Source organism: Orussus abietinus, unplaced genomic scaffold (genome assembly GCF_000612105.2).
Source record: "Orussus abietinus isolate OABI.00-Male unplaced genomic scaffold, Oabi_2.0 scaffold151, whole genome shotgun sequence".
In the NCBI taxonomy this organism is placed as follows: domain Eukaryota; kingdom Metazoa; phylum Arthropoda; class Insecta; order Hymenoptera; family Orussidae; genus Orussus; species Orussus abietinus.
The window spans coordinates 43,460-48,642 of record NW_019394320.1 but is presented as its reverse complement, the minus strand read 5'-3'; positions in this window follow the sequence as shown (position 1 = coordinate 48,642).

Genomic DNA, 5,183 nt, shown 5'->3' with positions numbered 1-5,183 from the left:
GAAGTTTCGCTTAAAAATAAAGTAACCCTTATTTCAATCTGAGTAGGAAACAAATTGACAACAAATTGAAAATAAATCACATTAACAACAACCTTTATGCGAATTGTCTTAACATTGACACACAAAAATGAGTGTAAATAGTAATTAATTGTAAAGAAGAAAGACAAAATGATGTTTTAACTTTCAACACGGGATTCTTTTATAACGAATGCGAATTTACGCGTATTATGCCATAAGAAATTTCGCTTAAAAATAAAACAACCCTTACTTCAATCTGAGTACGAAACCCAATAACCCTTTTCTCACTAATTTTAAAATTTCCATCGGAGTACTTTTCATCCAACAGCTCTAGATGAAAAGTGAAAGTAATCGATCGCCTGTTATTTCAGAGACGTAGGAGGCTCTCGTTGTTTTCGGTCTAATTATCGATACGTGCGACGTACGCATCGCAAAGCCTCATTTATTCGATGTCATTCGAATTACGCGCGTAATGAGCAATGCGAGGGACGATCGATAGCGAGTGTCGATTCGAATAATTTGGCGAGTCCACCTCGCGGTGGCTCTTCGTTCTTCGGGCCATACGATCAATTAATAACACGTCTACATTTGTTTACACCTGAGTTAAAGTAACGCCAGCTAAAGACGCAGACCAGTCACATGTGCACCTTGCGTTTAGAGCATTATGTAATTGTCGTACGACCGCCGTTTCGTGACAGAAAGGCGTTATTAATGCGCCGACATGTGCGTGCTTCGTACTCTTTGTAAGTCAACTCTTACGTTGCCCTCGCAAAGTACCGATGTATACCCGTGCAATTAAAAAAAAAAGGAAGAGCAAAAAAATTCGAAGAAAAAAGGAAACACGCAAGAAACAATTCTTCGTATCGACCTGCACCCGTTGCGTGCAAATCCTGGGTGTTGTTTCGCCGGAATTTCATTTTTAACCGCGTTTAGTACTGCCGGATTCTTTTCATACTTCAAGGCGATATTATACATATATATAGATATATATAACAATAATATAAAATATTTAAAAAACTTTTCTCTAAACAGGGTGCACCGAATTATCTGAAACTTTAACACGTGATTATGGAAGCCCTAAGGAAGAACGCAATGTTCGTGAAATTTCATCTTTCGACGGAAAAATGTCTTTTTCTATTTATTCCTGTCTGAGATAATTACAAATTTTTTTTTCGAAAAATGAAAATCCACGAGCATCGGGTTCTTTAGGGCCTCCTTAATCTCGTGAAGTTTCAAATGATTCGGTGCACCGAATTTGGAGAAAAGTTTCATCGATATTTTTACTTTTTGGTATATATATGACACTTTCGTCGAGAGATATTTCCGGTGAATATTAACGACGAGCCAAACGGGACGGAATAAAAACGCGATTCTATGTGATTAAGCTCCCGTTTCCGGATGCTGGTAAATCTCGGTAGAGAGTAGGAAAAGATGTTTCTACAGACTACATCGGTGGGTTCGGTAAAAACCGTTGTCGTTTTTCCAAGCTCGTGCCAATGAACGTGAAAAATGAGCGAAAACATGGATTTTTAAAGGCGTCAAAGTCGGTAACGGCAAATCACGAATTGCCGATTTCGCTGTCGCAGGTTTACGAAATAAGCTTTCGAGAGATATCCCTTCGTCCTTAGGACGAAGGATGGACTCGATCGAAAAAAAAGTGAAGTGTCAGAAAAAAAACATTTCAAGCTCCTGGTCGGAAACACGTGACGTTCAGTACCGTAAGATATTTCTCATTTTTATTTTTCCTTCTTTTTCCTGGGAGACCAGAGATAAGGACCGGTAACAATAAAGAACTACGAAGGACGGTAACAGCGACATAAACTGCTGGGAAAAAAAATCCTTGCCAAAGGCGAGGCCAAAATCATGAGATTTAAATCTATTCAATTAGTACCAGAGTTTTTACTCGTGCCGTTAAATTCAGGAATAAAAGGTAGACGTTTAGCAACTGATAAAACTTGACAAATCTACAATGTAGTATCCGGAAACTCGGTACAGTTTCGCGGGAAATCACTAATACATTACGAATAACGGCAAAGAAAAAATCGATGCCTAATCACTCTTGCGTTGGAACTGAAACCTTTAAATCAAAGAAAATGATTATTAATTAATCTTAATTATTCTTTCGCGAAATGCCCATACGTCTCCGGCACTAATTATTTTAATATTTTATCCGGATGATTTCCATTCCATTTTAAACGTCAACCATTAAATGAGAGAATAACGCACTAACGCTGACGAAAACATTTACGCCACTATCTCAACACTAACACGTAAAGATAAATGTAAATATTAATTAACCATGATAAGCCAAGAAAAAAATGTTTCACTTCTCGAAACGGGTCCATTTTAAAACACGCGAACTTAACGTACATACCACCTTGTCAAAAGAAGTTTCCCTTAAAAAAAAAAAATAGTAAGTACATCTACCAAACGTCAAGGTCAGTCAATAAATCCCTGGCATTGCTTTTCCAGCTACGGACAGCGATCTACGGCGATCTCGGGAATCTCAGGAATTCCTGGAAAGCCGAGCTACTTTGGATCCGTTATACCTCCCTTAATAAAGAAAAAAGGAGACAAGTAAACTGTCCCAGTTTTGGCCAAAGTACGCAACACGGGGATAAGTCGATACGTACCTTGCGGACAACCCATCGCGATGTGCCAGGGGTTACCCGGATTTTCGAGAATAAATCCCTTAGGATTTATTTCCGAGTCTGCAAGGACACAAAGAGCCGGCCGGGATCGTTCCCGGAGCTGGTCGAGAGAACCAGGAGATGCGAACAGCTGTCCAGGACGGCAGGTGGGTGCAGCAGGAAGGGGGGGGACTGGCTTTCTCGGTTTTATAACCTCCCAGACGGATGACACGATACGGGGATCGCCGGACAAAACGCGAGACCTCTAATATGGTCTAAATACTCCCGGGTTGTCCGTCGGAAGCACATTCTACGTATGCGAGGTCGCAGCGTCGACTTCTTCCGGGTTTCGGCGGAGATTTCGGGTGCCCTGGGTCACGTCGGGGAGGCTAGGCGGAATCGAACCGCCCGAATATGAATGGCGGTGCGCGCGTAAGCGGAGCCTGGGGCCAAGCACCTACGGGAGATCTTGAAAGAGGAGGTCTCGTTAAGGGACCGCGGCTCGGGAAAGAGTGCCAGGGATCGACGGCCCGAAGTTCGGAACGTAAGGCGGCGGCAAGTGGGATGACACCGGACTCTCCACTCACCTGGTCTGGTCGAGGCTCGATGTCCGTTATCGCGGCTCGAAGACGACTCCTGTCATCGACACTCTTAGCTGATCTCGCACTGCTTTGAACCGATCATGGTCGTGTTGAGGTTAGGGTCTCTGCGAGAGATAGACGCGTACGGAACGGGCGAGCACCGGACCGACGACGAACTCCTACACACGTCGGTGAACGGAGGTCTCCTGCGAACTGACGCGATCCGCAGCGCGACGCTGCTGCTCGTGACCGCCGCGACATCTCGTGGCGAGGTCGGGTAGCTTCGTTCGTATAGATGGCGGGTCGATCGCGGCGATTGGCGCATTGGGCGTCGATAGAGAATTCCGCGGAATCGCAGATTTTGTCTAGCGGTTCATGCTTTGAATGTTGAAAACAGGAGGGGGAATAAAAGAGAGATCGCAAATGTAGCTAACGGCATCTCGAATGGGAAGACGGGTACGGTCAGGTGAAGAACGCAGCAGTCCACTATATGTTGCTATAAGACTCTAAGCAGATGGAGAGATGATCACAACGCCGCCATGCGTTGGCTAATGAACTATTTATCGAACACCAAATGCAATCAGATATCCGTATTCTGAGCGAGAGATATCGATGTCGTTAATCAATTTAAGGAACACGGCTAACGCATCGATAGCTACCGAATTGGCATACAGAATTCCGCTACTGGGTTTCAATGGAGACTTTTGAATTCCTTAACGTCAGGCCGACGCTGCACAGTGAATTTTACGCGCTTATGCTCCCATCCTGACTTTGATTTATGCTATCCTTATTGTAATTTCCCTGGGGTCGTTTATGCTCCAGTCCAAATTCTTACACAATCTTTAATTCTCATCAATTGCTATGTCGTTCAGCAGCTTGTGCGTAGAGTGTATGTATGTATATACATTTCGTATTCTCTGGTATTTTCCGATAGCTCGTCGCATAAATTTCAAACTGCTCTGAATTAAAACAGTAAAATGAATAGGCATCGTCGTTTAATTCCACCGTTATTCAAATTAATGCTGCTGTGAATAATGAAAGCAGATCAAATTGTAGGTGTTACGAGCAGATTTAAATTTCAGTGCTTTACGCGCTCTTTCTCGCACAACGCGCATGCGCTTTTCCTTAAAACCTCGGAATAAGCTCGAAATTGAGAATTTTTTAAAATTAGAACAAATGTTAGAGCTAAAGTACAGAAAGTATAAATACTTCCTATGAATTCTTCACTGTGAACCAGTAAGTTAGAGTTAAATCAGGGTTAAGGTGGTAGTATTAACCAGGCATAACTATTTACACACATGTTCGTAATATTAGCCTTTTCCTTCTCTGTAAGATCGACAGCAATTGCAAGAGGAAAAAAGAAGAAAGATTACCGTTTGTCCAGCTGCTTGATTCGGAATATTGTGGAGTTCCTCTTTTATATTTACTTACGATGAAGAATAATACGAAGGAGAAATTTTTACTTTTTTGTTTGCCTCTGTGATCTTGGTTTTTGATTTGTTAAATAAGACTTAACAAATTTAGGAGATAGATTACCTTCCATTTTAGTTTAAGGAGGAAATAAAACTGATATTACAGAAAGCAGAGCTACTACTTTATTAACTGCCACATATTCTTGTTTTTCTTGAATGACATTCAAACTGAAGGATGTAAAAAATTGCCCAAGAGAAATTGATATTACAACTATCAACCTGTTGTTGATGAAACATTTTGAAAATCCACAATTAATTTGGAAACCTGCAATGTGCATATATTCAGTCATTCGTGTTATAATCATGTATTGAAAGACAGTAGATAAATTAAGTATTTAAAAATTCAATATGCGAAGGTTGATATATTTTCATACAGACAATAAAATATGTTTAACATTTTCTCAACTTCAAACATTCAATGTCAGGCAAATCTATAGGATATATCTTATTTTTCTTCAAAACCAATACAGATAAAATGTTAT